The sequence below is a fragment of the Bos taurus genome, chromosome X, assembly GCF_002263795.3.
Source record: "Bos taurus isolate L1 Dominette 01449 registration number 42190680 breed Hereford chromosome X, ARS-UCD2.0, whole genome shotgun sequence".
Taxonomy (NCBI): Eukaryota; Metazoa; Chordata; class Mammalia; order Artiodactyla; family Bovidae; genus Bos; species Bos taurus.
Genome location: NC_037357.1, coordinates 37,912,148 through 37,935,768, shown reverse-complemented (window position 1 = coordinate 37,935,768; position 23,621 = coordinate 37,912,148). Strand labels below are relative to the sequence as shown.

The window sequence follows — 23,621 nt, the reverse complement described above, 5'->3', positions numbered from 1 at the left end:
TGTGTTGCACTTACTTAGAGACATACAAATTCGCACATGAGCTTCGTGTGGACACCAGAGGGACAGACCAGGCGTGACACAAGGGGGCCCCACTGCCTTCCAGAAGTTCATGGCAAGGACCTGTGCTCAGCAGGATGGTCACCTGTGAGGGTGGCCAGGTTGGCAACGGCACAGACTTGGAGGTGCACAGGGACCAGGGCTCACTTGGGGTTTGCAGGCTTGGACCAGAAACAGTCACGTGGGCTGCAAAGTGTGGCAGTGTCTGCTTGAGCATGCGGACTGAGGAGCTGCCCCCCGCCCCTCCCCACGCCCCCTGAGGCATCACCACTAAGCCGTTTACCAGGTCTCCGGGCCAAGGCAGGGCTGACTTAGAGCACCCAGACCACATGGGTGTGTGTCTGCACAGGCGGAAGGGGGCGACACGGCACACTAACGCATGAAATTTCAGCAGGGGGCGTCCATTGCCCGAGAGCCTGCAGTCATCATGGGAACGAATGCTCGGTGGGAACCAATCGAGAAGCAGGACCAGGGTGAGTGTGCGCAGGCGCTCTGCCTATGCTGAGCTGCAGGTCTCAGTACATGCTTGGGTTCTGTAGAGAGGGTTCAGTCTTTCCCGCTCCGCAGGTTGGGGGAGAGGGTTCAAGATGGAGTCTGACGCGCACGGTGGAGGAGCCAGCAGTCCAGCAGATGAAGACCCAGGTGCCGTGGAATTTGCAACGGGCACAGCACAGGGCAGCTGCAGCAAGCCTGGTGGCGCTGGTGGCCAGGATGACCCTAGAGACCCAGCTTGCCCTGGTTACGCCGTGAGTCGTGGAGTTCATGGAGGCGCTCGTGTCCTGGCTGGTCCCAGAAGCCCCAGCGCTGCAGGAGAGTCAGGTGGTGCAGCCGGCGCCATTCCGCAGATCCCGGGGCCATCACACGCTCCAGGGCCTGGTGAAGGCGCTGCACCTGGAGCTGCAGTTCTGAGTAACCGAATCCTCCAGTTGTATCCTATTCCAGGAACCATGGTGGGCCAGGCAGCCGAGGGGGCCGGGTGTGGACTAGGGGTGGTTTGGGGGGTTGCAAGTGGTTCTAGAGTGTAGGAGGAGGGTACTCTGGGGGGCTGGAGGATATGGGTCAGGGGTGGTCTGGCTGCCAGTGGAAGATATTGAGGAAAAGCAACCTGAAAGGAACCACAGAGTCGGGCAGTGATATCCAGGGTGTCTGGCAGTGGCCTTGTGGTAGAAGGCATGTTTCCGTGAGCAGGGAGCCTGTCGTACAGGCAAAATGTGTGGTGCAGATGGTAGTGAGGAAAAGCAACCTGAAGGGATCCAGAGGGTTGTGCAGTGATATCCAGGGTGTACTCAGAGTATAGGCTGAAAGGTCCGGACTTTCTAGGCGGCCTCCTTGTGCGAGAAGGCAGGCCTCAGGGAGCAAGGATCCTGACGTACAGGCAAAATGAGAAATGCGGATGGTGCCTTAACCATATGTCCACCAGAAGCCTCAGTGTGCCTTTCTCATCACACGCGGAAGCGGACCTTGCCCGCCACTTCCTGACTACACGTACTCAATTGCGAGGGCGGATTCGGAAGGAGCTCTACGTTAATGGCCGCATGATGGTTCTGTGAGTTCTAAAGGGGTCCAGGGCCGGGGAGAGGGTGGTGGGTGCTGGGTGGTGGCCAAGGCCAGTCTGGGCCCAGGAGGAGCCATAATGGACGGGTTAAGCCTAAAGGAAAAGTGTAGTGCTCTGGGCTTGTCGGTGTGCGGGAACAGAGGGAGGACATGCTCCTCTTCCTCCTTCTCGGCAGGAAAGTTGAATTTCATTTTCCCTCCCTTTCAGCCGATTGACTGCTGAAGACCCTGGCCTGCTCCAGAACTCCATCGTCTTCTGTCTGGAGCAGCTTTCCCTGGTGATGCGGTCCTTGCAGCACTTTGGGGCCCGTGTTTCTCGGCACAGAAGAGGGGTTTAAACCTAGCCTATGTGCCCTAGCTTCAGGCGTCGTTCCCCAGGGCGTTGCTTTCTGCAGTACTTTGATCGGGCTTCATCTTATGTCTGTGCTGCTTTTGGGGGCTCAGTGTCTACATAGTTGTTTGGTGATTGTTAACTGCGGAAAATAAAACTGAGCTTTTGTGCTGTCTCTGACTTTATTTTTAGCTTCTGCACTTCCTCATACTGCATGTGTCTTTCAGTTGGAGGGGAGGTTCTGAGATCCAAGTGTTCGAGGACTACAACGTAATTGAAGACAATGTAAGAAGTGGGAGAATAAGAAAGTTGTATACTGTCATTCGGTAATAATTTTGGAGTATTTTATGATTTTATAGTTATATTAAATGTTAAGAGTTACCAGAGGCCTTCCCTGGTGGCTCAGATGGTAAAGAATCTGCCTGCAGTGTGGTAGACCGGGTTCAAACTCCGGGTTGTGAATATCCTCTGGAGAAGGTAATGGCAATCCACTCCAGTATTTTTGCCTGGAGAAATCCTGGACAGTGGAGCTTGCAGGCTACAATTCATGGGCTTGCAAGGAGTTGGACTCCACAGAGCAAGTGCACTTTTCACTTTTCATTTAACACCTGAAGGATGTTGTTTCTTCAGTCTATAATTCATGGCCAACTATTTGTGCCCCCATGGACTGTAGCATACCAGACTCCTTTGTCCTCCACTATCTCCTGGAATTTACTCCAGTTCATGTCCATTGAGTGGGTTATGCTATCTACCCATCTCATCCTCTGTCTCCCCCTTCTCCTGTTGCCTTCAGTCTTCCCCAGCATCAGGGTCTCTTCCAGGTAGTTGGCCCTTCACATCAGGTAGCCAAAGTATAGGAGCTTCAGGATCAGCATGAGTCCGTCCAATGAATATTCAGGGTTGACTTCCTTTAGGATTGACTGGTCTGTTCTCCTTGCAGTCCAAGTCCTCTCAAGGGTATCCGTGAACCCTGAAACCTTGCTCTACTCACTAATTAATTGTAATAGCTCTTTTCTACGTCCCACTGGACTTCATCCATAGACAATCATTTTGTCTGTAAATAAATACACAGTTCTTTCTTTCTTTCCAATTTATGCGTTTTAACTGATTTCTTTTAAAATGAAAGCTCCAACACTTTGGCCACCTGATTTGAAGAGGTGACTCACTGGCAAAGCCCCTAATGCTGGGAACGATTGAAGGCAGGAAGATAAGGGGACGATGGAGGATGAGATGGTTGGATGGCTATTAAAAAGAACACACTGGAATCAGCTCTAACGAGGTGGATGAAACTGGAGCCTTTTATACAGGGTGAAGTAAGTCACAAAGAAAAACGCCAATACGGTATAGTAATGCATATATGTCGAATTTAGCAAGATGGTAAGGATGACCCTATATGCAAGACAGCAAAAGAGACACCGAGATAAAGAACAGGCTGTTGGGCTGTTTGGGAGAAGGCGAGGGTGGGATGATTTGAGACAATCGCATTGAAACATGTATATTACCACACGAGAAATAGATCGTCAGTCCAGGTTCGATGCGTGAGACAGGGCGCTCAGGGCCGGTGCACCGGGATGACCCTGAGGAATTGGATAGGGAGGGAAGTGGGAGTGGGATTCAGAATGTGGGACACATGTACACACATGGCTGACTCATGTCAATGTATGGCAAAAACCAGAACAATATTGTAAAGTAATGAGCCTCCAATTTAAATAAATAAATAAATGTAAAAAGAGGAAAGCCAAAAACATTTGCAAAAATAGATGAAATCAACAAATTCCTTGAATGACCAAAATTCCCAAAACTAACTCAAAAAGAAAGTGAAAACCCTAGATAATCCCTAGGTCTATCAAAGATTTGGAACAGAAAACTCCAGGCCCATGTGACTTAAGTAGTGAATCCTATGAAATACATAAAGGAGAAATATCACCAAACCCATACAAATTCTTTCATAGAGGAGATTTAACAGTTCTCAAATCATTATGGGGCCAGCCTTCCACAATACCAAAATTGGATGAAGACACTGCAAGAAAAGAAAATTATAGAACAATATTCTTCATTAAGCAAAAAAAAAAAAAAAAATGAAATGTTAGCAAAATTAATCCAGCAATATATAAAGCATTAGGACCAAAAAAGATCTATCCCAAGAATGAAGGATTGGTTATGCATTAAAATATCTTCAACCAGCGTTATTCATCACATGAAGAAAACACAGGAGAAAACCCATATGATCATTTGGATAGATGCCGCAAAAGCATTTGACGATATTCGAGAACCACTATCTTAAAAACTCTTGGAAACCTAGGACTACAAACAGACTTTCTTAATCTGATCAAGGTCACCTACAAAACTCCTACAACTAAAGGTGATAATGGAGGAAAATCGAATCCCTACACTGTGGGTGGGGACGGCTGCTGGCCTTCGATTTGGAGGCCACCGAGAGGCCTATCCAGCCAGGCAGTGAGGATCAAGCGGACTGATTGAAGTAACCTGTCCCCTCCTCGGGCAGTGGCCCTGATCCACTCGCCTCCCGTGGCACCAGTGGTTCCCCGGCAGACGCACACCCCCTATCAGAGAGTGGCGCCCGAGCCCCGTCATCGCCCCCAGCAGCACTGTGTCTGTTGACTTGACCCCTTCCAGACACAGACATAGACCAGCACCCAGCAGGCCAGCAGACACAGGGTCACCTTCCAGTTGAGGGCACCTGGCAGCTACAGCCCTCCGGAGAGCTACACGACCTTGTTCCTGGAGAGGGAAGGCCCGTGAGAGTTGTGCCAGCAGAGGCCATGCGACTAGGGGTTTCCTGGAGGCCACTGTCCTTCCGGCAGCCCTGTGTGAGGCTGTTCGCACCGGTGCTTCTGGCGGGTCTGGGTAAGCCCCTAGCCTGGACTCCATGCCGTCTGTGTGCCTGCAGCCCCAAGAGGCCCAGCCCCATGCCATCTCCAGTGAGTCCAACAGTAGTCCTCGCTTCCCTCCTCAGGCAGCTAAGCACAGTCCACTCCGCATCCCTAGTCTCAGGACTCCAGGACCGGTTCCCCATCCACCACCATGCAAAGGCACCTGCGCATGAACAAAGCACACAGAGATGCCAATCTGCATGCCTCTGACACGTGCTCTCTGTCTCACACACACACACGCACACCCCCCCCCATGTGCATGACCCTGTGCACAAACACACTTATACTCCCATGTGCATGCACCTGACCACATGCTCTCTCACACACAGGTACACACACATGTGCTAGCACCTGTGCATAGGCACTGCCTATCTTTCTCGGGCACACACACACACACACAGACATGGACAGGCAGATGCCCATGTGTTGCACCTACCTAGAGACACACGAATGCACACGTCAGCTCCGTGTGGGACACCAGAGGGACAGACCAGGCGTGACACAAAGGGGCCCCACTGCCTTCCGGAAGTTGATGACAAGGATCTGCGCTCAGCAGGATGGTCACCTGTGAGCGTGGCCAGGTTGGCAACGGCACAGACTTGGAGGTGCACAGGGACCAGGGCTCACTTGGGGTTTGCAGGCTTGGACCAGAAACAGTCACGTGCGCTGCAGAGTGTGGCAGTGTCTGCCTGACCATGCGCACTAAGGAGGTGCCCCCCCACCCCCCTCCCCCACACACACACCCAGAGGCATCACCACTAAGCCGTTTACCAGGTCTCCGGGCCAAGGCAGGGCTGACTTAGAGCACCCAGACCACATGGGTGTGTGTCCGCACAGGCGGAAGGGGGCGACACGGCACACTAACGCATGAAATTTTAGCCGGGGGCGTCCATTGCCCGAGAGCCTGCAGTCATCGCGGGAACGAATGTTCGGTGGGAACCAATCGAGAGGCAGGACCAGGGTGAGTGTGCGCAGGCGCTCTGCCTATGCTGAGCTGCAGGTCGCAGTACACGCCTGGGTTCTGTAGGGAGGGTTCAGTCTTTCCGGCTGCGGAGGGAGCGGGAGAGGGTTCAAGATGGAGTCCGACGCGCACGGTGGAGGAGCCAGCAGGGCAGCCGATGAACACCCAGGTGCCGTGGAATTTGCAGTGGGCACAGCACGTGGTAGCTGCAGCCAGCCGGGTGGTGCTGGTGGCCAGGATGACCCTGACGACCCAGCTGGCCCTGGTGATGCCGTCAGCCGTGGAGTTCATGGAGGCGCTGGTGACCTGGCTGGTCCCAGAGGCCCCAGCGCTGCAGGAGAGTCAGGTGGTGCAGCTGCTGCCATTCCGCACATCCCGGGGCCATCACACGCTCCAGGGCCTGGTGGAGATACTCCACCTGGAGCCGCAGTTCTGAGTAATCGAGCCATCCAGTTGTATCCTATTCCAGGAACCCCAGCGGGCCAGGCGGCCGCGGGGGCCAGGATGTGAGCTAGGGGTGGTTTGGCGGGGGCGGGGGCGGGGTGGGGGGGCGGTTACAAGTGGTGCTAAAGTGTAGGAGGAGCGAACTCTGGGGGGCTGGAGGATATGGGTGAGGGGTGGTCTGGCTGTGAGGGGAAGACAGTGAGGAAAAGCACCCTGAAGGGAACCAGAGAGTCGGGAGGTGATATCCACGGTGTCTGCCAGTGGCCTTGTGGTAGAATGCGTGTTTCCGTGAGCAGGGAGCCTGTGGTACAGGCAAAATGAATAGTGTGGATGGTGGTGAGGAAAAGCAACCTGAAGGGTCCCAGAGGGTCGTGCAGTGATATCCGGGGTGTAACTCAGGGTATAGGCTGAGAGGTCCGGACTTTCTAGGCGGCCTCCTTGTGGGAGAAAGCGGGTCTCAGTGGGCAGGGATCCCGACGTACAGGCAAAATGAGAAATGCGGTTGGTGCCTTAACCTCATGTCCACCAGCAGCCTCACTGTGCCTTTCGCATCATACGTGGATGCGGGCCTTGCCCGCCACTTCCTGACTGTACGTACCCAACTGCGAGGGCCGATTCGGAAGGAGCTCGACGTTAATGGCCGCATGCTGGTTCTGTGAGTTCTAAAGGGGTCCAGGGCCGGGGAGAGGGTGGTGGGTGGTGGGTGGTGGCCAAGGCCAGTCTGGGCCCAGGAGGAGCCATAACGGACGGTTAAGCCTAAAGGAAAAGTGTGGTGCTCTGGGCTTGTCGGTGTGCGGGAACGGAGGGAGGACGTGCTCCTCTTCCTCCTTCTCGGAGGAAAGTTGAATGACATTTTCCCTCCCTTTCAGCCGATTGACTGCTGAAGACCCTGGCCTGCTCCAGAACTCCATCGTCTTCTGTCTGGAGCAGCTTTCCCTGGTGATGCGGTCCTTGCAGCACTTTGGGGGCCGTGTTTCTCGGCACAGAAGAGGGGTTTAAACCTAGCCTATGTGCCCTAGCTTCAGGCGTCGTTCCCCAGGGCGTTGCTTTCTGCAGTACTTTGATCGGGCTTCATCTTATGTCTGTGCTGCTTTTGGGGGCTCAGTGTCTACATAGTTGTTTGGTGATTGTTAACTGCGGAAAATAAAACTGAGCTTTTGTGCTGTCTCTGACTTTATTTTTAGCTTCTGCACTTCCTCATACTGCATGTGTCTTTCAGTTGGAGGGGAGGTTCTGAGATCCAAGTGTTCGAGGACTACAACGTAATTGAAGACAATGTAAGAAGTGGGAGAATAAGAAAGTTGTATACTGTCATTCGGTAATAATTTTGGAGTATTTTATGATTTTATAGTTATATTAAATGTTAAGAGTTACCAGAGGCCTTCCCTGGTGGCTCAGATGGTAAAGAATCTGCCTGCAGTGTGGTAGACCGGGTTCAAACTCCGGGTTGTGAATATCCTCTGGAGAAGGTAATGGCAATCCACTCCAGTATTTTTGCCTGGAGAAATCCTGGACAGTGGAGCTTGCAGGCTACAATTCATGGGCTTGCAAGGAGTTGGACTCCACAGAGCAAGTGCACTTTTCACTTTTCATTTAACACCTGAAGGATGTTGTTTCTTCAGTCTATAATTCATGGCCAACTATTTGTGCCCCCATGGACTGTAGCATACCAGACTCCTTTGTCCTCCACTATCTCCTGGAATTTACTCCAGTTCATGTCCATTGAGTGGGTTATGCTATCTACCCATCTCATCCTCTGTCTCCCCCTTCTCCTGTTGCCTTCAGTCTTCCCCAGCATCAGGGTCTCTTCCAGGTAGTTGGCCCTTCACATCAGGTAGCCAAAGTATAGGAGCTTCAGGATCAGCATGAGTCCGTCCAATGAATATTCAGGGTTGACTTCCTTTAGGATTGACTGGTCTGTTCTCCTTGCAGTCCAAGTCCTCTCAAGGGTATCCGTGAACCCTGAAACCTTGCTCTACTCACTAATTAATTGTAATAGCTCTTTTCTACGTCCCACTGGACTTCATCCATAGACAATCATTTTGTCTGTAAATAAATACACAGTTCTTTCTTTCTTTCCAATTTATGCGTTTTAACTGATTTCTTTTAAAATGAAAGCTCCAACACTTTGGCCACCTGATTTGAAGAGGTGACTCACTGGCAAAGCCCCTAATGCTGGGAACGATTGAAGGCAGGAAGATAAGGGGACGATGGAGGATGAGATGGTTGGATGGCTATTAAAAAGAACACACTGGAATCAGCTCTAACGAGGTGGATGAAACTGGAGCCTTTTATACAGGGTGAAGTAAGTCACAAAGAAAAACGCCAATACGGTATAGTAATGCATATATGTCGAATTTAGCAAGATGGTAAGGATGACCCTATATGCAAGACAGCAAAAGAGACACCGAGATAAAGAACAGGCTGTTGGGCTGTTTGGGAGAAGGCGAGGGTGGGATGATTTGAGACAATCGCATTGAAACATGTATATTACCACACGAGAAATAGATCGTCAGTCCAGGTTCGATGCGTGAGACAGGGCGCTCAGGGCCGGTGCACCGGGATGACCCTGAGGAATTGGATAGGGAGGGAAGTGGGAGTGGGATTCAGAATGTGGGACACATGTACACACATGGCTGACTCATGTCAATGTATGGCAAAAACCAGAACAATATTGTAAAGTAATGAGCCTCCAATTTAAATAAATAAATAAATGTAAAAAGAGGAAAGCCAAAAACATTTGCAAAAATAGATGAAATCAACAAATTCCTTGAATGACCAAAATTCCCAAAACTAACTCAAAAAGAAAGTGAAAACCCTAGATAATCCCTAGGTCTATCAAAGATTTGGAACAGAAAACTCCAGGCCCATGTGACTTAAGTAGTGAATCCTATGAAATACATAAAGGAGAAATATCACCAAACCCATACAAATTCTTTCATAGAGGAGATTTAACAGTTCTCAAATCATTATGGGGCCAGCCTTCCACAATACCAAAATTGGATGAAGACACTGCAAGAAAAGAAAATTATAGAACAATATTCTTCATTAAGCAAAAAAAAAAAAAAAAATGAAATGTTAGCAAAATTAATCCAGCAATATATAAAGCATTAGGACCAAAAAAGATCTATCCCAAGAATGAAGGATTGGTTATGCATTAAAATATCTTCAACCAGCGTTATTCATCACATGAAGAAAACACAGGAGAAAACCCATATGATCATTTGGATAGATGCCGCAAAAGCATTTGACGATATTCGAGAACCACTATCTTAAAAACTCTTGGAAACCTAGGACTACAAACAGACTTTCTTAATCTGATCAAGGTCACCTACAAAACTCCTACAACTAAAGGTGATAATGGAGGAAAATCGAATCCCTACACTGTGGGTGGGGACGGCTGCTGGCCTTCGATTTGGAGGCCACCGAGAGGCCTATCCAGCCAGGCAGTGAGGATCAAGCGGACTGATTGAAGTAACCTGTCCCCTCCTCGGGCAGTGGCCCTGATCCACTCGCCTCCCGTGGCACCAGTGGTTCCCCGGCAGACGCACACCCCCTATCAGATAGTGGCGCCCGAGCCCCGTCATCGCCCCCAGCAGCACTGTGTCTGTTGACTTGACCCCTTCCAGACACAGACATAGACCAGCACCCAGCAGGCCAGCAGACACAGGGTCACCTTCCAGTTGAGGGCACCTGGCAGCTACAGCCCTCCGGAGAGCTACACGACCTTGTTCCTGGAGAGGGAAGGCCCGTGAGAGTTGTGCCAGCAGAGGCCATGCGACTAGGGGTTTCCTGGAGGCCACTGTCCTTCCGGCAGCCCTGTGTGAGGCTGTTCGCACCGGTGCTTCTGGCGGGTCTGGGTAAGCCCCTAGCCTGGACTCCATGCCGTCTGTGTGCCTGCAGCCCCAAGAGGCCCAGCCCCATGCCATCTCCAGTGAGTCCAACAGTAGTCCTCGCTTCCCTCCTCAGGCAGCTAAGCACAGTCCACTCCGCATCCCTAGTCTCAGGACTCCAGGACCGGTTCCCCATCCACCACCATGCAAAGGCACCTGCGCATGAACAAAGCACACAGAGATGCCAATCTGCATGCCTCTGACACGTGCTCTCTGTCTCACACACACACACGCACACCCCCCCCCATGTGCATGACCCTGTGCACAAACACACTTATACTCCCATGTGCATGCACCTGACCACATGCTCTCTCACACACAGGTACACACACATGTGCTAGCACCTGTGCATAGGCACTGCCTATCTTTCTCGGGCACACACACACACACACAGACATGGACAGGCAGATGCCCATGTGTTGCACCTACCTAGAGACACACGAATGCACACGTCAGCTCCGTGTGGGACACCAGAGGGACAGACCAGGCGTGACACAAAGGGGCCCCACTGCCTTCCGGAAGTTGATGACAAGGATCTGCGCTCAGCAGGATGGTCACCTGTGAGCGTGGCCAGGTTGGCAACGGCACAGACTTGGAGGTGCACAGGGACCAGGGCTCACTTGGGGTTTGCAGGCTTGGACCAGAAACAGTCACGTGCGCTGCAGAGTGTGGCAGTGTCTGCCTGACCATGCGCACTAAGGAGGTGCCCCCCCACCCCCCTCCCCCACACACACACCCAGAGGCATCACCACTAAGCCGTTTACCAGGTCTCCGGGCCAAGGCAGGGCTGACTTAGAGCACCCAGACCACATGGGTGTGTGTCCGCACAGGCGGAAGGGGGCGACACGGCACACTAACGCATGAAATTTTAGCCGGGGGCGTCCATTGCCCGAGAGCCTGCAGTCATCGCGGGAACGAATGTTCGGTGGGAACCAATCGAGAGGCAGGACCAGGGTGAGTGTGCGCAGGCGCTCTGCCTATGCTGAGCTGCAGGTCGCAGTACACGCCTGGGTTCTGTAGGGAGGGTTCAGTCTTTCCGGCTGCGGAGGGAGCGGGAGAGGGTTCAAGATGGAGTCCGACGCGCACGGTGGAGGAGCCAGCAGGGCAGCCGATGAACACCCAGGTGCCGTGGAATTTGCAGTGGGCACAGCACGTGGTAGCTGCAGCCAGCCGGGTGGTGCTGGTGGCCAGGATGACCCTGACGACCCAGCTGGCCCTGGTGATGCCGTCAGCCGTGGAGTTCATGGAGGCGCTGGTGACCTGGCTGGTCCCAGAGGCCCCAGCGCTGCAGGAGAGTCAGGTGGTGCAGCTGCTGCCATTCCGCACATCCCGGGGCCATCACACGCTCCAGGGCCTGGTGGAGATACTCCACCTGGAGCCGCAGTTCTGAGTAATCGAGCCATCCAGTTGTATCCTATTCCAGGAACCCCAGCGGGCCAGGCGGCCGCGGGGGCCAGGATGTGAGCTAGGGGTGGTTTGGCGGGGGCGGGGGCGGGGTGGGGGGGCGGTTACAAGTGGTGCTAAAGTGTAGGAGGAGCGAACTCTGGGGGGCTGGAGGATATGGGTGAGGGGTGGTCTGGCTGTGAGGGGAAGACAGTGAGGAAAAGCACCCTGAAGGGAACCAGAGAGTCGGGAGGTGATATCCACGGTGTCTGCCAGTGGCCTTGTGGTAGAATGCGTGTTTCCGTGAGCAGGGAGCCTGTGGTACAGGCAAAATGAATAGTGTGGATGGTGGTGAGGAAAAGCAACCTGAAGGGTCCCAGAGGGTCGTGCAGTGATATCCGGGGTGTAACTCAGGGTATAGGCTGAGAGGTCCGGACTTTCTAGGCGGCCTCCTTGTGGGAGAAAGCGGGTCTCAGTGGGCAGGGATCCCGACGTACAGGCAAAATGAGAAATGCGGTTGGTGCCTTAACCTCATGTCCACCAGCAGCCTCACTGTGCCTTTCGCATCATACGTGGATGCGGGCCTTGCCCGCCACTTCCTGACTGTACGTACCCAACTGCGAGGGCCGATTCGGAAGGAGCTCGACGTTAATGGCCGCATGCTGGTTCTGTGAGTTCTAAAGGGGTCCAGGGCCGGGGAGAGGGTGGTGGGTGGTGGGTGGTGGCCAAGGCCAGTCTGGGCCCAGGAGGAGCCATAACGGACGGTTAAGCCTAAAGGAAAAGTGTGGTGCTCTGGGCTTGTCGGTGTGCGGGAACGGAGGGAGGACGTGCTCCTCTTCCTCCTTCTCGGAGGAAAGTTGAATGACATTTTCCCTCCCTTTCAGCCGATTGACTGCTGAAGACCCTGGCCTGCTCCAGAACTCCATCGTCTTCTGTCTGGAGCAGCTTTCCCTGGTGATGCGGTCCTTGCAGCACTTTGGGGGCCGTGTTTCTCGGCACAGAAGAGGGGTTTAAACCTAGCCTATGTGCCCTAGCTTCAGGCGTCGTTCCCCAGGGCGTTGCTTTCTGCAGTACTTTGATCGGGCTTCATCTTATGTCTGTGCTGCTTTTGGGGGCTCAGTGTCTACATAGTTGTTTGGTGATTGTTAACTGCGGAAAATAAAACTGAGCTTTTGTGCTGTCTCTGACTTTATTTTTAGCTTCTGCACTTCCTCATACTGCATGTGTCTTTCAGTTGGAGGGGAGGTTCTGAGATCCAAGTGTTCGAGGACTACAACGTAATTGAAGACAATGTAAGAAGTGGGAGAATAAGAAAGTTGTATACTGTCATTCGGTAATAATTTTGGAGTATTTTATGATTTTATAGTTATATTAAATGTTAAGAGTTACCAGAGGCCTTCCCTGGTGGCTCAGATGGTAAAGAATCTGCCTGCAGTGTGGTAGACCGGGTTCAAACTCCGGGTTGTGAATATCCTCTGGAGAAGGTAATGGCAATCCACTCCAGTATTTTTGCCTGGAGAAATCCTGGACAGTGGAGCTTGCAGGCTACAATTCATGGGCTTGCAAGGAGTTGGACTCCACAGAGCAAGTGCACTTTTCACTTTTCATTTAACACCTGAAGGATGTTGTTTCTTCAGTCTATAATTCATGGCCAACTATTTGTGCCCCCATGGACTGTAGCATACCAGACTCCTTTGTCCTCCACTATCTCCTGGAATTTACTCCAGTTCATGTCCATTGAGTGGGTTATGCTATCTACCCATCTCATCCTCTGTCTCCCCCTTCTCCTGTTGCCTTCAGTCTTCCCCAGCATCAGGGTCTCTTCCAGGTAGTTGGCCCTTCACATCAGGTAGCCAAAGTATAGGAGCTTCAGGATCAGCATGAGTCCGTCCAATGAATATTCAGGGTTGACTTCCTTTAGGATTGACTGGTCTGTTCTCCTTGCAGTCCAAGTCCTCTCAAGGGTATCCGTGAACCCTGAAACCTTGCTCTACTCACTAATTAATTGTAATAGCTCTTTTCTACGTCCCACTGGACTTCATCCATAGACAATCATTTTGTCTGTAAATAAATACACAGTTCTTTCTTTCTTTCCAATTTATGCGTTTTAACTGATTTCTTTTAAAATGAAAGCTCCAACACTTTGGCCACCTGATTTGAAGAGGTGACTCACTGGCAAAGCCCCTAATGCTGGGAACGATTGAAGGCAGGAAGATAAGGGGACGATGGAGGATGAGATGGTTGGATGGCTATTAAAAAGAACACACTGGAATCAGCTCTAACGAGGTGGATGAAACTGGAGCCTTTTATACAGGGTGAAGTAAGTCACAAAGAAAAACGCCAATACGGTATAGTAATGCATATATGTCGAATTTAGCAAGATGGTAAGGATGACCCTATATGCAAGACAGCAAAAGAGACACCGAGATAAAGAACAGGCTGTTGGGCTGTTTGGGAGAAGGCGAGGGTGGGATGATTTGAGACAATCGCATTGAAACATGTATATTACCACACGAGAAATAGATCGTCAGTCCAGGTTCGATGCGTGAGACAGGGCGCTCAGGGCCGGTGCACCGGGATGACCCTGAGGAATTGGATAGGGAGGGAAGTGGGAGTGGGATTCAGAATGTGGGACACATGTACACACATGGCTGACTCATGTCAATGTATGGCAAAAACCAGAACAATATTGTAAAGTAATGAGCCTCCAATTTAAATAAATAAATAAATGTAAAAAGAGGAAAGCCAAAAACATTTGCAAAAATAGATGAAATCAACAAATTCCTTGAATGACCAAAATTCCCAAAACTAACTCAAAAAGAAAGTGAAAACCCTAGATAATCCCTAGGTCTATCAAAGATTTGGAACAGAAAACTCCAGGCCCATGTGACTTAAGTAGTGAATCCTATGAAATACATAAAGGAGAAATATCACCAAACCCATACAAATTCTTTCATAGAGGAGATTTAACAGTTCTCAAATCATTATGGGGCCAGCCTTCCACAATACCAAAATTGGATGAAGACACTGCAAGAAAAGAAAATTATAGAACAATATTCTTCATTAAGCAAAAAAAAAAAAAAAAATGAAATGTTAGCAAAATTAATCCAGCAATATATAAAGCATTAGGACCAAAAAAGATCTATCCCAAGAATGAAGGATTGGTTATGCATTAAAATATCTTCAACCAGCGTTATTCATCACATGAAGAAAACACAGGAGAAAACCCATATGATCATTTGGATAGATGCCGCAAAAGCATTTGACGATATTCGAGAACCACTATCTTAAAAACTCTTGGAAACCTAGGACTACAAACAGACTTTCTTAATCTGATCAAGGTCACCTACAAAACTCCTACAACTAAAGGTGATAATGGAGGAAAATCGAATCCCTACACTGTGGGTGGGGACGGCTGCTGGCCTTCGATTTGGAGGCCACCGAGAGGCCTATCCAGCCAGGCAGTGAGGATCAAGCGGACTGATTGAAGTAACCTGTCCCCTCCTCGGGCAGTGGCCCTGATCCACTCGCCTCCCGTGGCACCAGTGGTTCCCCGGCAGACGCACACCCCCTATCAGATAGTGGCGCCCGAGCCCCGTCATCGCCCCCAGCAGCACTGTGTCTGTTGACTTGACCCCTTCCAGACACAGACATAGACCAGCACCCAGCAGGCCAGCAGACACAGGGTCACCTTCCAGTTGAGGGCACCTGGCAGCTACAGCCCTCCGGAGAGCTACACGACCTTGTTCCTGGAGAGGGAAGGCCCGTGAGAGTTGTGCCAGCAGAGGCCATGCGACTAGGGGTTTCCTGGAGGCCACTGTCCTTCCGGCAGCCCTGTGTGAGGCTGTTTGCACCGGTGCTTCTGGCGGGTCTGGGTAAGCCCCTAGCCTGGACTCCATGCCGTCTGTGTGCCTGCAGCCCCAAGAGGCCCAGCCCCATGCCATCTCCAGTGAGTCCAACAGTAGTCCTCGCTTCCCTCCTCAGGCAGCTAAGCACAGTCCACTCCGCATCCCTAGTCTCAGGACTCCAGGACCGGTTCCCCATCCACCACCATGCAAAGGCACCTGCGCATGAACAAAGCACACAGAGATGCCAATCTGCATGCCTCTGACACGTGCTCTCTGTCTCACACACACACACGCACACCCCCCCCCATGTGCATGACCCTGTGCACAAACACACTTATACTCCCATGTGCATGCACCTGACCACATGCTCTCTCACACACAGGTACACACACATGTGCTAGCACCTGTGCATAGGCACTGCCTATCTTTCTCGGGCACACACACACACACACAGACATGGACAGGCAGATGCCCATGTGTTGCACCTACCTAGAGACACACGAATGCACACGTCAGCTCCGTGTGGGACACCAGAGGGACAGACCAGGCGTGACACAAAGGGGCCCCACTGCCTTCCGGAAGTTGATGACAAGGATCTGCGCTCAGCAGGATGGTCACCTGTGAGCGTGGCCAGGTTGGCAACGGCACAGACTTGGAGGTGCACAGGGACCAGGGCTCACTTGGGGTTTGCAGGCTTGGACCAGAAACAGTCACGTGCGCTGCAGAGTGTGGCAGTGTCTGCCTGACCATGCGCACTAAGGAGGTGCCCCCCCACCCCCCTCCCCCACACACACACCCAGAGGCATCACCACTAAGCCGTTTACCAGGTCTCCGGGCCAAGGCAGGGCTGACTTAGAGCACCCAGACCACATGGGTGTGTGTCCGCACAGGCGGAAGGGGGCGACACGGCACACTAACGCATGAAATTTTAGCCGGGGGCGTCCATTGCCCGAGAGCCTGCAGTCATCGCGGGAACGAATGTTCGGTGGGAACCAATCGAGAGGCAGGACCAGGGTGAGTGTGCGCAGGCGCTCTGCCTATGCTGAGCTGCAGGTCGCAGTACACGCCTGGGTTCTGTAGGGAGGGTTCAGTCTTTCCGGCTGCGGAGGGAGCGGGAGAGGGTTCAAGATGGAGTCCGACGCGCACGGTGGAGGAGCCAGCAGGGCAGCCGATGAACACCCAGGTGCCGTGGAATTTGCAGTGGGCACAGCACGTGGTAGCTGCAGCCAGCCGGGTGGTGCTGGTGGCCAGGATGACCCTGACGACCCAGCTGGCCCTGGTGATGCCGTCAGCCGTGGAGTTCATGGAGGCGCTGGTGACCTGGCTGGTCCCAGAGGCCCCAGCGCTGCAGGAGAGTCAGGTGGTGCAGCTGCTGCCATTCCGCACATCCCGGGGCCATCACACGCTCCAGGGCCTGGTGGAGATACTCCACCTGGAGCCGCAGTTCTGAGTAATCGAGCCATCCAGTTGTATCCTATTCCAGGAACCCCAGCGGGCCAGGCGGCCGCGGGGGCCAGGATGTGAGCTAGGGGTGGTTTGGCGGGGGCGGGGGCGGGGTGGGGGGGCGGTTACAAGTGGTGCTAAAGTGTAGGAGGAGCGAACTCTGGGGGGCTGGAGGATATGGGTGAGGGGTGGTCTGGCTGTGAGGGGAAGACAGTGAGGAAAAGCACCCTGAAGGGAACCAGAGAGTCGGGAGGTGATATCCACGGTGTCTGCCAGTGGCCTTGTGGTAGAATGCGTGTTTCCGTGAGCAGGGAGCCTGTGGTACAGGCAAAATGAATAGTGTGGATGGTGGTGAGGAAAAGCAACCTGAAGGGTCCCAGAGGGTCGTGCAGTGATATCCGGGGTGTAACTCAGGGTATAGGCTGAGAGGTCCGGACTTTCTAGGCGGCCTCCTTGTGGGAGAAAGCGGGTCTCAGTGGGCAGGGATCCCGACGTACAGGCAAAATGAGAAATGCGGTTGGTGCCTTAACCTCATGTCCACCAGCAGCCTCACTGTGCCTTTCGCATCATACGTGGATGCGGGCCTTGCCCGCCACTTCCTGACTGTACGTACCCAACTGCGAGGGCCGATTCGGAAGGAGCTCGACGTTAATGGCCGCATGCTGGTTCTGTGAGTTCTAAAGGGGTCCAGGGCCGGGGAGAGGGTGGTGGGTGGTGGGTGGTGGCCAAGGCCAGTCTGGGCCCAGGAGGAGCCATAACGGACGGTTAAGCCTAAAGGAAAAGTGTGGTGCTCTGGGCTTGTCGGTGTGCGGGAACGGAGGGAGGACGTGCTCCTCTTCCTCCTTCTCGGAGGAAAGTTGAATGACATTTTCCCTCCCTTTCAGCCGATTGACTGCTGAAGACCCTGGCCTGCTCCAGAACTCCATCGTCTTCTGTCTGGAGCAGCTTTCCCTGGTGATGCGGTCCTTGCAGCACTTTGGGGGCCGTGTTTCTCGGCACAGAAGAGGGGTTTAAACCTAGCCTATGTGCCCTAGCTTCAGGCGTCGTTCCCCAGGGCGTTGCTTTCTGCAGTACTTTGATCGGGCTTCATCTTATGTCTGTGCTGCTTTTGGGGGCTCAGTGTCTACATAGTTGTTTGGTGATTGTTAACTGCGGAAAATAAAACTGAGCTTTTGTGCTGTCTCTGACTTTATTTTTAGCTTCTGCACTTCCTCATACTGCATGTGTCTTTCAGTTGGAGGGGAGGTTCTGAGATCCAAGTGTTCGAGGACTACAACGTAATTGAAGACAATGTAAGAAGTGGGAGAATAAGAAAGTTGTATACTGTCATTCGGTAATAATTTTGGAGTATTTTATGATTTTATAGTTATATTAAATGTTAAGAGTTACCAGAGGCCTTCCCTGGTGGCTCAGATGGTAAAGAATCTGCCTGCAGTGTGGTAGACCGGGTTCAAACTCCGGGTTGTGAATATCCTCTGGAGAAGGTAATGGCAATCCACTCCAGTATTTTTGCCTGGAGAAATCCTGGACAGTGGAGCTTGCAGGCTACAATTCATGGGCTTGCAAGGAGTTGGACTCCACAGAGCAAGTGCACTTTTCACTTTTCATTTAACACCTGAAGGATGTTGTTTCTTCAGTCTATAATTCATGGCCAACTATTTGTGCCCCCATGGACTGTAGCATACCAGACTCCTTTGTCCTCCACTATCTCCTGGAATTTACTCCAGTTCATGTCCATTGAGTGGGTTATGCTATCTACCCATCTCATCCTCTGTCTCCCCCTTCTCCTGTTGCCTTCAGTCTTCCCCAGCATCAGGGTCTCTTCCAGGTAGTTGGCCCTTCACATCAGGTAGCCAAAGTATAGGAGCTTCAGGATCAGCATGAGTCCGTCCAATGAATATTCAGGGTTGACTTCCTTTAGGATTGACTGGTCTGTTCTCCTTGCAGTCCAAGTCCTCTCAAGGGTATCCGTGAACCCTGAAACCTTGCTCTACTCACTAATTAATTGTAATAGCTCTTTTCTACGTCCCACTGGACTTCATCCATAGACAATCATTTTGTCTGTAAATAAATACACAGTTCTTTCTTTCTTTCCAATTTATGCGTTTTAACTGATTTCTTTTAAAATGAAAGCTCCAACACTTTGGCCACCTGATTTGAAGAGGTGACTCACTGGCAAAGCCCCTAATGCTGGGAACGATTGAAGGCAGGAAGATAAGGGGACGATGGAGGATGAGATGGTTGGATGGCTATTAAAAAGAACACACTGGAATCAGCTCTAACGAGGTGGATGAAACTGGAGCCTTTTATACAGGGTGAAGTAAGTCACAAAGAAAAACGCCAATACGGTATAGTAATGCATATATGTCGAATTTAGCAAGATGGTAAGGATGACCCTATATGCAAGACAGCAAAAGAGACACCGAGATAAAGAACAGGCTGTTGGGCTGTTTGGGAGAAGGCGAGGGTGGGATGATTTGAGACAATCGCATTGAAACATGTATATTACCACACGAGAAATAGATCGTCAGTCCAGGTTCGATGCGTGAGACAGGGCGCTCAGGGCCGGTGCACCGGGATGACCCTGAGGAATTGGATAGGGAGGGAAGTGGGAGTGGGATTCAGAATGTGGGACACATGTACACACATGGCTGACTCATGTCAATGTATGGCAAAAACCAGAACAATATTGTAAAGTAATGAGCCTCCAATTTAAATAAATAAATAAATGTAAAAAGAGGAAAGCCAAAAACATTTGCAAAAATAGATGAAATCAACAAATTCCTTGAATGACCAAAATTCCCAAAACTAACTCAAAAAGAAAGTGAAAACCCTAGATAATCCCTAGGTCTATCAAAGATTTGGAACAGAAAACTCCAGGCCCATGTGACTTAAGTAGTGAATCCTATGAAATACATAAAGGAGAAATATCACCAAACCCATACAAATTCTTTCATAGAGGAGATTTAACAGTTCTCAAATCATTATGGGGCCAGCCTTCCACAATACCAAAATTGGATGAAGACACTGCAAGAAAAGAAAATTATAGAACAATATTCTTCATTAAGCAAAAAAAAAAAAAAAAATGAAATGTTAGCAAAATTAATCCAGCAATATATAAAGCATTAGGACCAAAAAAGATCTATCCCAAGAATGAAGGATTGGTTATGCATTAAAATATCTTCAACCAGCGTTATTCATCACATGAAGAAAACACAGGAGAAAACCCATATGATCATTTGGATAGATGCCGCAAAAGCATTTGACGATATTCGAGAACCACTATCTTAAAAACTCTTGGAAACCTAGGACTACAAACAGACTTTCTTAATCTGATCAAGGTCACCTACAAAACTCCTACAACTAAAGGTGATAATGGAGGAAAATCGAATCCCTACACTGTGGGTGGGGACGGCTGCTGGCCTTCGATTTGGAGGCCACCGAGAGGCCTATCCAGCCAGGCAGTGAGGATCAAGCGGACTGATTGAAGTAACCTGTCCCCTCCTCGGGCAGTGGCCCTGATCCACTCGCCTCCCGTGGCACCAGTGGTTCCCCGGCAGACGCACACCCCCTATCAGATAGTGGCGCCCGAGCCCCGTCATCGCCCCCAGCAGCACTGTGTCTGTTGACTTGACCCCTTCCAGACACAGACATAGACCAGCACCCAGCAGGCCAGCAGACACAGGGTCACCTTCCAGTTGAGGGCACCTGGCAGCTACAGCCCTCCGGAGAGCTACACGACCTTGTTCCTGGAGAGGGAAGGCCCGTGAGAGTTGTGCCAGCAGAGGCCATGCGACTAGGGGTTTCCTGGAGGCCACTGTCCTTCCGGCAGCCCTGTGTGAGGCTGTTCGCACCGGTGCTTCTGGCGGGTCTGGGTAAGCCCCTAGCCTGGACTCCATGCCGTCTGTGTGCCTGCAGCCCCAAGAGGCCCAGCCCCATGCCATCTCCAGTGAGTCCAACAGTAGTCCTCGCTTCCCTCCTCAGGCAGCTAAGCACAGTCCACTCCGCATCCCTAGTCTCAGGACTCCAGGACCGGTTCCCCATCCACCACCATGCAAAGGCACCTGCGCATGAACAAAGCACACAGAGATGCCAATCTGCATGCCTCTGACACGTGCTCTCTGTCTCACACACACACACGCACACCCCCCCCATGTGCATGACCCTGTGCACAAACACACTTATACTCCCATGTGCATGCACCTGACCACATGCTCTCTCACACACAGGTACACACACATGTGCTAGCACCTGTGCATAGGCACTGCCTATCTTTCTCGGGCACACACACACACACACAGACATGGACAGGCAGATGCCCATGTGTTGCACCTACCTAGAGACACACGAATGCACACGTCAGCTCCGTGTGGGACACCAGAGGGACAGACCAGGCGTGACACAAAGGGGCCCCACTGCCTTCCGGAAGTTGATGACAAGGATCTGCGCTCAGCAGGATGGTCACCTGTGAGCGTGGCCAGGTTGGCAACGGCACAGACTTGGAGGTGCACAGGGACCAGGGCTCACTTGGGGTTTGCAGGCTTGGACCAGAAACAGTCACGTGCGCTGCAGAGTGTGGCAGTGTCTGCCTGACCATGCGCACTAAGGAGGTGCCCCCCACCCCCCTCCCCCACACACACACCCAGAGGCATCACCACTAAGCCGTTTACCAGGTCTCCGGGCCAAGGCAGGGCTGACTTAGAGCACCCAGACCACATGGGTGTGTGTCCGCACAGGCGGAAGGGGGCGACACGGCACACTAACGCATGAAATTTTAGCCGGGGGCGTCCATTGCCCGAGAGCCTGCAGTCACCGCGGGAACGAATGTTCGGTGGGAACCAATCGAGAGGCAGGACCAGGGTGAGTGTGCGCAGGCGCTCTGCCTATGCTGAGCTGCAGGTCGCAGTACACGCCTGGGTTCTGTAGGGAGGGTTCAGTCTTTCCGGCTGCGGAGGGAGCGGGAGAGGGTTCAAGATGGAGTCCGACGCGCACGGTGGAGGAGCCAGCAGGGCAGCCGATGAACACCCAGGTGCCGTGGAATTTGCAGTGGGCACAGCACGTGGTAGCTGCAGCCAGCCGGGTGGTGCTGGTGGCCAGGATGACCCTGACGACCCAGCTGGCCCTGGTGATGCCGTCAGCCGTGGAGTTCATGGAGGCGCTGGTGACCTGGCTGGTCCCAGAGGCCCCAGCGCTGCAGGAGAGTCAGGTGGTGCAGCTGCTGCCATTCCGCACATCCCGGGGCCATCACACGCTCCAGGGCCTGGTGGAGATACTCCACCTGGAGCCGCAGTTCTGAGTAATCGAGCCATCCAGTTGTATCCTATTCCAGGAACCCCAGCGGGCCAGGCGGCCGCGGGGGCCAGGATGTGAGCTAGGGGTGGTTTGGCGGGGGCGGGGGCGGGGTGGGGGGGCGGTTACAAGTGGTGCTAAAGTGTAGGAGGAGCGAACTCTGGGGGGCTGGAGGATATGGGTGAGGGGTGGTCTGGCTGTGAGGGGAAGACAGTGAGGAAAAGCACCCTGAAGGGAACCAGAGAGTCGGGAGGTGATATCCACGGTGTCTGCCAGTGGCCTTGTGGTAGAATGCGTGTTTCCGTGAGCAGGGAGCCTGTGGTACAGGCAAAATGAATAGTGTGGATGGTGGTGAGGAAAAGCAACCTGAAGGGTCCCAGAGGGTCGTGCAGTGATATCCGGGGTGTAACTCAGGGTATAGGCTGAGAGGTCCGGACTTTCTAGGCGGCCTCCTTGTGGGAGAAAGCGGGTCTCAGTGGGCAGGGATCCCGACGTACAGGCAAAATGAGAAATGCGGTTGGTGCCTTAACCTCATGTCCACCAGCAGCCTCACTGTGCCTTTCGCATCATACGTGGATGCGGGCCTTGCCCGCCACTTCCTGACTGTACGTACCCAACTGCGAGGGCCGATTCGGAAGGAGCTCGACGTTAATGGCCGCATGCTGGTTCTGTGAGTTCTAAAGGGGTCCAGGGCCGGGGAGAGGGTGGTGGGTGGTGGGTGGTGGCCAAGGCCAGTCTGGGCCCAGGAGGAGCCATAACGGACGGTTAAGCCTAAAGGAAAAGTGTGGTGCTCTGGGCTTGTCGGTGTGCGGGAACGGAGGGAGGACGTGCTCCTCTTCCTCCTTCTCGGAGGAAAGTTGAATGACATTTTCCCTCCCTTTCAGCCGATTGACTGCTGAAGACCCTGGCCTGCTCCAGAGGTCCATCGCTTCTGTCTGGAGCAGCTTTCCCTGGTGATGCGGTCCTTGCAGCACTTTGGGGCCCCTGTTTCTCGGCACAGAAGAGGGGTTTAAACCTAGCCTATGTGCCCTAGCTTCAGGTGGTCTTTCCCCAGGGCATTGCTTTCTGCAGTACTTTGATCGGGCTTCATCTTATGTCTGTGCTGCTTTTGGGGCTCAGTGTCTACATAGTTGTTTGGTGATTGTTAACTGCAGAAAATAAAACTGAGCTTTTGTGCTGTCTCTGACTTTATTTTTAGCTTCTGCACTTCCTCATACTGCATGTGTCTTTCAGTTGGAGGGGAGGTTCTGAGATCCAGATATTCGAGGACTACAACGTAATTGAAGACAATGTAAGAAGTGGGAGAATAAGAAAGTTGTATACTGTCATTTGGTATTAATTTTGGAATATTTTATGATTTTATAGTTATATTAAATGTTAAGATAAATTACCAGAGGCCTTCCCTGGTGGCTCAGATGGTAAAGAATCTGCCTGCAGTGTGGCAGACCGGGTTCAATCTCTGGGTTGGGAATATCCTCTGGAGAAGGTAATGGCAATCCACTCCAGTATTTTTGCCTGGAGAAA

The 23,621-nt window shown here is 52.2% G+C and overlaps 1 non-coding gene across 11 annotated transcripts; it reads left to right on the top strand.

Moving 5' to 3' along the window:
- The first annotated feature begins 320 nt into the window (after nt 1–320).
- Nucleotides 321–23,017, top strand: LOC783509 (cancer/testis antigen 2-like). Of its 11 annotated transcripts, XR_009493461.1 has the most exons (12): nt 321–530; nt 625–985; nt 1,478–1,603; nt 1,820–6,252; nt 6,771–6,896; nt 7,111–11,543; nt 12,062–12,187; nt 12,402–16,834; nt 17,353–17,478; nt 17,693–22,123; nt 22,642–22,767; nt 22,982–23,017. It is a non-coding gene; the product is annotated as a cancer/testis antigen 2-like (transcript). The 11 variants fall into 11 exon arrangements; XR_009493462.1 differs by lacking the exon at nt 321–530 and having other exon boundaries at nt 549–985; nt 6,774–6,896; XR_009493463.1 differs by lacking the exon at nt 321–530 and having other exon boundaries at nt 549–985; nt 12,065–12,187.
- The last annotated feature ends 604 nt before the right edge of the window (nt 23,018–23,621 follow it).